Source organism: Dermacentor albipictus, chromosome 1 (genome assembly GCF_038994185.2).
Source record: "Dermacentor albipictus isolate Rhodes 1998 colony chromosome 1, USDA_Dalb.pri_finalv2, whole genome shotgun sequence".
NCBI classification, from domain to species: Eukaryota; Metazoa; Arthropoda; class Arachnida; order Ixodida; family Ixodidae; genus Dermacentor; species Dermacentor albipictus.
Window position 1 is genome coordinate 268,630,195 of NC_091821.1, and position 10,431 is coordinate 268,640,625.

The 10,431-nt window shown below is 47.8% G+C and overlaps 1 non-coding gene across 1 annotated transcript; it reads right to left on the reverse strand.

The window, feature by feature from the left end:
- Positions 1-9,864: 9,864 nt before the first annotated feature.
- Positions 9,865-9,936, reverse strand: TRNAC-GCA (transfer RNA cysteine (anticodon GCA)). The gene has a single exon. It is a non-coding gene; the product is annotated as a tRNA-Cys (tRNA).
- Between the last annotated feature and the right edge of the window lie 495 nt (positions 9,937-10,431).

Genomic DNA, 10,431 nt, shown 5'->3' on the forward strand with positions numbered 1-10,431 from the left:
GGATGAGCGTAAATACATAAAATTTACCGTGTGCTTTGAATGCTTACCACGTCGTAATATATATAGCAGGAACCACCCTCCACCCCTCCCCCCTTCTACTTTTTTTTTTAGTTGATAATAGCGGTGTTTGGTTCACCTGTCATCTAGCACCACGTTGTTCTAAATAAATGACGAATACAACGACATCCTCCCCTCTACAATTCTCTTAAATAGAATGCGGTATTTTGTAATAACTATGCAATAAATACGTTGCCATAGGTTTTCTTGGAGGCGTGCTGCAGAGTTGAGTAGGAGCTGTTTAACCTTTTGGTGCCTCTGCCTCAGGCGTCACTCCTTGTCGTATTTCGTCTTGTGACTTTCAGCGCACGCTACTTCTGCGTAGCGGAACGTAAGGCTTTAGGAGTGACCTCCACCGTTTTTTCTTATTTTGTTGAAGTGTATACGGATCCACCGGGGTTGCTTAGCGTCTGTGGTGTTGCGCTGCTATGCACGAGATCGCGGGATCGAATCCCGGCACCGGCAGCCGCATTTCTATGGGGGCGAAATGCAAAAAGCGTTTGTTTGTACCGCGTATTGGGTACACGTTAAAGATGCACGTTGAAATTAATCCGGAGTACCCCACTATGCGGTGCCTTACAATTAGATGGGGAACCTGGCACGTAAAAACGCAGAATTTAATTAACTTGAAGTGTACGTGTTATTACTACCCTCTTACCATGGTCTTAAACACGTGCTGGACCAGAGAAGGCTCCATTGTTTTTATTTAATTGAAATGAATATTTGTTTGTTCAGATGACCAGAGACGGAATATCCAAAACAACTGTACTTGTTTTACTTCTCGTTGTTTGAATAAACGAACAATCCACAAAATGATGTCAGTAGCAGTGAATAACGGAAAGGAGCGTACATTTCCATCGTAATGAGATGCAACCATCAGGGTGGAATTCTAGGACACTGCTAACTTCACTGTAACAAATGGCTTTAGTAAAGGGTGGGAAAGTATGTGGCGCTGACATATGTCTAGACAATGCTAGCCTTGTGAGCGTACCAATTCATCCCAATGTTCGTCACTGTATAATTCTTGTTTTTCTTCCCCTTGACTACTGGTTGCCTTTTTTATTGTTGCCCGCACCACTCTATGCGATACCCGCAATTGATGTAACTTAAGGGTACCATGAATAAATACATTTGCAAACCACCATTCAGACCATCTGCATTCAGTTTCTCCCTGCGATCTCTATTAACCCTGTCCTGCGTCAACCGATTCCAACTAGCGCCCGCGAATTTCCTAATTTAATCGCTCCACCTAGTCTTCTGCCGTCCTCGATTTGCGTTTCCCTTCTCTTGGTACCCATTCTGCAACCCTAATGGTCCAACGGTTATATAACCTGCGCATTATATGACCTGCCCAGCTCAATTTTTGTTTCTCTTGATGTCAATTAGAATATCGTCTATACCCGTTTGCTCTCTGATCCAAACCGCTCTCTTTCTGTCTCTTAACGTTATGCCTAGCAACCTTCGTTCCATCGCTATTTGCGATGTCCTTAACTTGTTCTCGAGCTTTTTTGTCAGTCTCCAAGTTTCTGCCCCATATGTCAGCACTGGTAAAATGCAGTGATTGTACACCTTCCTTTTCAATGATAATGGTAAGCTTCCAGGCAGGAGCTGGCAATGTCTGCCGTATGCGATCCAACCCATTTTTATTCTTCTGTGAATTCCCTTCTCATGATCAGGGTTTCCTGTGATTAATTGACCAAGTTAAACCTACTCTCATTCACAGACTCTAGAGGACGACTGGCGATCCTGAACTCTTGTTACTTTGCCCGGCTATTTGTCGTTGTCTTTGTCTTCTGCATATTAATCTTCAATACCACTCTTACACTCTCTCTCTGTTACGGTCGTCAATCGCTTGTTGTAATTCGTCTGCATTGTTGCTGAATAGAACAATGTCATCGGCAAACCGAAGGTTCCTCAGATATTCGCAGTCGATCTGTACTCCCAAGCCTTCCCAGTTTAATAGCTTGAATACTCCTTCCAAGCACGCAGTGAATAGCATTGGAGAGATTGTGTCTCCCTGTCTGACCCCTTTCTTTATTGTTATCTTCCTGCTTTTCTTGTGTAGAATTAAGGTAGCTGTAGAACCTCTGTAGATATTTTCCAAGGTATTTACGTAAGAGTTCTGTACTCCTTGATTACGTAATGCCGCTATGACTGTTGGTATCTCTACTGAATCAAATGCTTTTTCGTAATCTTTGAAAGCCATATAAAGAGGCCTATTATACTCTGCGGATTTCTCGATCACCTGATTAATGACATGGATGTGATCCATTGTAGAGTATCCCTTCCTGAAGCCAGCCTGCTCCCTTGGTTGACTAAGGTCCAGTGTTGCCCTTATTCTATTGGAGATTACTTTGGTAAATATTTTATATAATACTGGGAGTAAGGTAATGGGCCTATAATTTTTCAATTCTTTAACGTCTCCATTTTTGTGGATTAGTATAATGTTTGCATTCTTCCAGTTTTCTAGGACCCTTGCAGTCGATAGACACTTCGTATAAAGAGCCGCCAGTTTTCCGAGCATTGTGTCTCCTCCATCTTTGATTAAATCGACTGTTATTCCATCTTCTCCTGCCGCTCTTCCTCGTTTCATTTCTCGCAGGGCCCTTCTGATTACAGAGAGTAAATCTGCGATTAAAACCATGACAAAAGCACGCAGTGAAATTACAGACAAATGAGACAGCGTCACACTCCTCCCTCCGCCGTGCTGTCCCATTCCGGCCAAGGGTACGGCATAGTGCAGTGCACAAGTTTCCACGAGGAATAGTTTTTCATTATAGTTATGAGCACAGTGGTAGAAAACGCTCCAGAAATGCACGTCTTGCATTTTTCTTTATTTTCCTTCATCGGAACATTTGCCTACTGTTCTTGCTTCGGGATGGTAACAAGAAAAACAGCTAGTTACATAGCGTTTGCAGTCAAAAAATGGAATTTTCCCTTCACCCGCACTTCTTTCTACACGATGAAGCAGTCAAAGATTATGACTGAAACTATATGTTCTTACGTTAGCACTATCTTTGATGGGTTTCCTGAACAACGTAGCTGAGGCAGACTTAAAAATGTATGAACTGTCCCGCTCCACCAACCGTCCCGCTTTTGTCGCCTCTCCCCTATATTGAGTATTGTAAAGCAACGAAATACTCAACAAGTTTAGACGGATTTTTTGTGCCCGAAAATGGCCTAAACAAGCGAGGCTATACTGAAATTCGTGATCTCGCACTGCTAAAGAACCTGCGCTGAGATTTCGACTCAAAATTTATTGTGATTTCAGTTTTTTTTCAGAAATAAACAACATTTTCCTGCCAAACGAATAAAAATTTGTTTAAAGAATATTTTAACAGTCTAAGCTGATTTACTGTATTGATCATTGGTATCCCTTTAAAGCGCCGGGATGACACCTATTACAGACAGCAACCGTGGCTGTGAGTGATCTAGTCTTGAAAATATGTAGTAAATTTATCGTAAAGTGTTCCGGGGACAACACACGACCGTAATTATCCCTAAGAAAGCGCCAGAAACCTTTGCTTCAAACTACCGTTCACAGCGCCATGATTATGAATCTCGGGGCGGTCGCGAGCAATTGTGAGCCCCCCTATATCGGTGAGTCGGCGGTCGCTATTATTCGACTGCATCGAAATGGGTGGTCGCGGTCGAAAAAGCAATGGGCATTCACGTACATAGACGGCACACGTCACCGTGTGTGCAGAGCGCAGCGACTCTGCTTTGTGCCAAGCGTACTCAGCACGGCTCAGCAGCGCAACCGCCGGGACGTCCGACGAGGTGACCCTGCGTGAGCAGGCCCGGACCGCCGGGCCCGGGCAGGCCGGGGCACGGCAACGGCACGTGCCTCGTCCTGCACCGCGAGTTCTGGGTCCTGGCAAGCCTTCCGGGGGCGAGGTCGTGCCCCAGCCGGCCAGGACCCAGGCCTGCGAGGCCTGTCCGTCTAAGCCGAGCAGAGGTGGGAGCGGTGCTTTTATAGCCGTCGCCGCCGCCGCCGCGCCACGTGACATGGTAGCGTCATCACCGGCAGGATAACATGCGTCGAAGGTGGCGTTGGCAGAGGACGCGTCCGGAGAGGGGAGCGGCGCCGGCGAGGTCGTGCTCGCCTGTGCGCGCTATCCTGGAGGGCCGCCGGCTTGCGAGTCGGCAAACCTAAACACTGCGGCCACGACGGCGAAAATAGCCTCGCCATGGCGAAAAAAAAAAAAAACATTAGGGGATCGGCAAACGCGGACCACGCCGCTGGCTCAGTTTTTCTCACTTCTCCGATGAACCGTTTTCGCACGGTTATTGTTGCCCTGCGTGTGCCCCTGTGCTGCATGCATTAATTAGTTCGATCATACTTCCTATGTACAGCGCCATGGTGTGAGTGCCTCGAAAGCAGGACCGCAGTTTGATCATTTCAAACTTTCTCACGCACGAACCATTGGGATAATATCCGTTTCTGACAGTTTCTCGGCCATGCTGCCTATCATGTCAAGTTCACGCGCTGTGCAAGCGCCATGTTTCCGAACTAATTGTTGTTGTTAGCGTGGGCTGCAGCCTGGCTTTCAAGTATTTTGCTTCATTTGTTGTCAAGGGATGTCGCAGCTGTCTGATCGTTTTAATCATCGATGACATTTAATGGTTTTCTGAGTAAATTTCGAGGACGCGAGATCTGCCGAACCAAGACCCTCGTCTCGCAACACCAAGAACCGTGGGCGCTTTTTACAGACCCCGTGACCTACCGTGGTTGCTCACTGGCTATGGTGTCACGGGATCGAATCCCCGCCACGGCGGCCGCGTTGCGATGGGGGCGAAATGCGAAAACACCGGTGTACTTGGATTTAGGTGCACGTTAAAGAACCGCAGGTGGTCGGAATTTCCGGAGTCCTCCACTACGGCGTGTCCCATAATCAGAAAGTGGTTTTGGCACGTAAAACCCCCATAGTTTATTTTACAGACCCCGTGGCAGCCGTGCCGCATGTAGCGCTAAATGAACAGTCGATCCAAAGAGAGACGTCGGGAACACATCGCTTCCGATCCTGCGCGCGTAAGGCTGCGCAGAAGTGGGTCGCGAGTACGAGCTTAGCCTGGCACGGGTTGGAGCCCGCGCTATATCGACCAGGAAATGTGCCTTCAAGCACATAGGGCTTAGAGAAGGAGAATCTTGTGAAACGCCAAGGGCCGCGCCAGAGACGCCGCGTCAAAGGCTTCGCTTGGCTGATGCCGTGTCAGCGCAGGAATCGGCACGACTGCCGAACGGGGGTTTCTCGTTTACCCGTTCTATACGGCCCGGATGCGGCGCACGCCGAAACGAAAGCTGGCGTTCGCAACGTTTTCCCACTGATATCGCAGTATCACGCACGCATATAACAGCGGTCCGCGATCAGCCCCTGCAAGGCGTCCGCTGCACGTGCTTGCGCCGTGGCTATTGCGCATCCGCGTCTGGCACCTCGTGAGCAGATTCCGAATGAAGATTAGGAACACGGCAAGCTGCTGAACTTGCGTGCGCTGTCAGCATAATTAGACAGTTTTAGAATAGCGTTTGCAACCAAACGTAAATGCATTACGTACGAAAAGAAATAGCGTCGTCCTCACTACGCATGCTTTGAACGTTATTAGAGAGTTTTAGAATAGGGGCCCCAATAGTTTGTGGCCCCAAAGAGCTTTGCGGGTGTTAGCGTTGGGGCACGCAGGAGTGAAGAGTTTTAGAATAGGGCTTTGCGTTTGCGGATAGCGTCTTGCGCTGACAGCGCCACTACAGCGTCAAAGAAAACTTTTAGAAATAATTAAATAAAATATACCATTTTATGATAGGAATAGTAATTTTGACTTGCGTGTATTACAACCTCTAAATTACAATTTAGAGGTTATTCTGTAAGGGACCGATCTGTATCGAAATTCTCGACTGCGATTGGCTCTCTCGCGTATTTTGTGCAAAGGAGCCAATCATGACCGAGAAATGCGATCCGGATCGGACTTGATCGCGATCAAAAGTGCACCGTGTGACACCCGTATAATGTTACGGACGCTGAGAAATGGCGTTGTCGAACATGGCGGCCCTCATGGCTCCCGCTTCAGCGTAAATTCTCGTGATGGCTACGCTCTTACTGTCGTTGATCGCCAGTAACTATTGTAATGAGCTTTCGCTTTCGCTTTCTCTAAACTCACCTGAAACGTTAGTTATGAGGGTATAGCGCATCTATTTTCTGAGATCGTTCGGTGATTCTGGCACCCGTAGGCCTAACGAGACGCATCTGCATAGCAACAGCAAAATGATTGCTAGTGGATCGTCTTGGCTTGGATACGTTTGGCAGGAGGCACCAGGTGGCGCCCTGTTTTATAACGTTTTCATTACGTTTGCGTTTCCGTAAGGTAAACTAAAAGGCTTGAAAGGACGCGCACCGTAACGTTCTGCAAAGATATTTACGTTTAACGTACGTAAGGCGACAAACGCTATTCTAAAGCTGTGTAATGACTGCGTCTTGTTACACTCTTGAAACGGTTGCACCCTTTGGGGTGTATATTTGTCCCACAACAATAATCGTCATCTGCCTTGCTTGCGTTTCCTTTCTTGAAACTCGGCGCTCGCTACTTTCCTGCCGAGAATGCTGCGTCACACTGATAACGCGCATGCCGTTCGTGACTGGGAAGTACCGGGCTCGCAGCGTTAAAGAAAGGAAACGCGGGCAAGACAGATGACGATTATTGTTGTGGGACAAGATACGCCCCAAAGGGTGTAAATTTTTCTAAGAGTGTATATATAGGCGGTGGCTTCACATGCATCAACTACATTAACGGTCCAGCAGGAAACCAGGGCGCTATTCTCGAGCGATCGTTTTCGGGGATACGGTCGCTTTCGCGAAATTTCGCGTGATCGGGCGCCGGACGAAGTACACGACCGACGTGACCAGTGCCAAGTCACGCGAAATGTCGCACAAGTTGTCATCCCCGAAAACGATCACGCGAGAACATCCTGATATAGTAGACACCATGGCTTTCCAATTGCTCTCATCGGAGTCGACACTTGCACCTTGGCGGATGCATTGGGACAGATACACAAATGTAGGACATTCTGGAAATTTCTTCACAGCGCCTAAAAATGCATCGTTTGGGAAGTCTATCGAAATAAGTTACTTAGCCATGCGTACAAGCTCTACCTGGATGTATACAATGTGTCCCAGCTAGCGCTTGCTAAGCTGTTCAAAGAAAAAAATTGATTTAAAAACATAGTGCAAGATACAATTATAAGATCTATGGTGTTCGTTCGTAATATACAGGGTGTTTCAGCTAACTTGGGCCAACTACTTAAACAAAAAATATTGGCGCTTCGCGTGTCGAACTGGCGCAGTATTGTTCGTAGCCATATGAAGCACGTCATGATATTTTTTTCCACTCCGCCAAGCTTGGTAATCAACAAAGATTGCTTAATTAACTTTTTAAATATTAACTCTAGCAAAAAATCCAATACAAATGTTGTAGCGCTTGTTCAGAAACACCGGGTTATTTCAGATATGCTAACTGCCCTGTTTAATTTTTTCCAGGCTTTCTTCAAACTGCGCGAAATTTTAAAAAATACCTCGTGACTGCCGGCTAACGCGCTGCGCTTTTAGTGTCCTCAAATGTAAGTTGAAGGAATTGGCAAAGGCTGGTCCGCGCACGGAGATCGATCGAACAGGCTGTCGGTGGCTGCGATAGACGTTAAGCGACAAAAGGGGCGTGCCGTTTTACGAAAAAAGTTATTCGACGAAACAGCGGCCGTCACGTGCGAATGCGGTATGCGACCGGAGGCAGCATATCGCCGTCTTTCGTCTCAGCCTCGCCCCCTTCATCGTGTTTCTTCATTGGTGCGAAAAGAAAAAGAATGCCTGCGCTGCGTCAAATGCTGCCTCCGGTCCCATATCGCATTCACACTCTTTTTCGTTGAATTTCTTAAGAGGAAGGAAGCTTTGGCTCGGGTTCTCCTATCTAATACACGTAAAAGGAGAATTCGTTTTTCTCGGCAACCACTGCACCAAACTTGACGAGGTTTGTTGCATTTAAAAGAAAAAACTTAAAATCTAGTGACTGTTGGTTTCGATCAGAATTCTTTATTTAGATCGTCAATTTTTCATTAAAAATTGGCGAATAGTGAATGGACAAAATCGAAAGGATTAAACATGAGGCGGAGAGTATTCCTCAGTGCTATGGGCGAATAAAGTGTGTACAGTGACCAAGGAGAGCTGTATGCAATGGCTCACATAACTGCGGCCACACGTTCCTTGCTCACCTTGTTTCCTGTCGGTGGGAGGCGGCGCGTAATGCGCACTGCACGCTGAAACGCCGAGCACGGACGCCAGACGCGACCGCGAGCATAAACATTGCCGGCGACGTGGCTTCCTGTTACGCGCGCGGGCGTCCGTTGGAGCGAAGCAGCTAAGGAAAAGCGTTTTGGGGCGAGAGCGAAAGCGATCGTCGTCGGTCGAGCACGCGTCCACTGACTGACAGGATGCGCGATAAGCACGGTGTCGCGTGCTACTCCCGCGCGCAAAAAAAGCGACGGGTAAGTGCGATACCGCGCCCGGCGTCGTCCGCTACCCACGCTTTCGATGCAGCTGGACACAATCGGCCAGCGCAGATAGCGGCAAGCCGCGAACGCGCGTCCTTTCGAAGAAGAGAAACGGTAAATACGCGACCCGTTGTAGGATACGGCGCGGCCACGTGACTGCCATGTGCCGGCATCGGGCGGCCACTGTTGGGCCGACCTGGCAGTTGTGCTGCCTTTCGTTCTTACCCGGACGCGAGGCAAACTGTGGCCGATCGCTCCAGTCTCCAAAACACTCGAGATTTTAAGACTTCAGTCGCGGTGGGCGAAAGCGCCCGTTTCCCACACCCGTTTGGCAGCTGACGCTGCCAAGCTCGGGTTGCGGCAGTCGTGGTTGCCGAGATAACGGCGCCTATCTGCACGGCGTGTTTAGTTCTCCCCACTTGTGATCGTCTTAGTTGGCGCTGTTTCTTCCGAATTCGTGCTACTGAGGGCAGAAGACAAAACTTGGCATGTCGTCTAAGCGCAGAAATTCGCCAGCCTGGGAACCTTCGCCATAACGTATACGATACGAAGGATTCGCCATCGTTGATCAACGCCATGTTGTTCTTTTTTTTTTTTTTCCAGGGGGAGTAGTTTACTGGGACTGGCCTTCGTCTGCTTCAGACCCCATTTGCAAGACTTTTCAGTTGATAGAAACCCTGCGCGATAATAAACCGATAATTTAATTCGGAACAAACCACATTCGTGCAACCCGAACGTCAAGAACAGCGAGGGATGATGTTTCGCCGGAAATAACTAATTTATTTAGGGTGAGCTGCTCATTATCGGAATTCGCGTGTTGCTCGAAAAGATGTATGTGAACATAATCCGCTGCTTTTCGGTTCGCTGATCAAAAATACAGTTCATGGGCAGGAGTTTGCTAGAATCACGAGATTTCTCGTGAACTGGTAGACTGAGCGAGAAATACGGTGAGCACTAGGTGATGTCGCCAATGAGTCATTTCGGGCGTTAAGTCTACTCACGCAGATGTGTGACCTGCGTCACATCGTTCGACGGCAGAGTCGCACTTTGTTGGAAGGGCAAGTCGTCAAAGATCACGCACGTATTAACAAGGACCGTGCGCACGCTCTTCATTGCCATGCAGCCGCCGTTGTCGAAAACACAACGACACCGCAGTACCGCTTCGCAATTTTATGATAACAGTGGAAGCTATCCCGACGACTAAACTCGAGACTAATGTATTTGGAAAAGAAAGAAAAAAAGGGGGGGAAAGGGCGCGAGAAAAAAAAAGAACACGAAGGGAGCACCCGGGTTTGAACCGGGGACCTCTCGATCTGCAGTCGAATGCTCTACCACTGAGCTATACCCCCGACAAACCTTGGCGACTGCCCTTATACTTTAAACATCCTCAGGCAACTTCTCCCAGACTGAGTAGCTGCAAGAGTCTCCCTGGTTCATTGAAAGTTAGAAAACTAATCGAGTATGGCGGAATGGTCATGGCCTTTGTAACTGTGCTTTGCAAAATGTCGCGACGTAACACCGTACTTCATGAAATTTATGATGCATTTGTTCCATGGTCTCAGCATGCTGACAACGGCAACAGTTGATTGGTCATGACTAAAAACTACCTCATTCCTTTACTATGTTTTACTTTTTTATTAATTCTGCAATTTTACATGCCGAAAACTCAGATCTGATTATGAGCTCACAAAGGTGGCAGTTTGGGCACGTTTGTATTCCATAAGGACGAGTGAAGAAGCGCGAACTGGACAAAGAATAAACGTTTAATAATGCGAATGAGTGAGACAGAGTTCTTTCTTCACCCAAGCTGGGCGGCCTCCTCAGTCCAGGTAGCCATTGGCCCT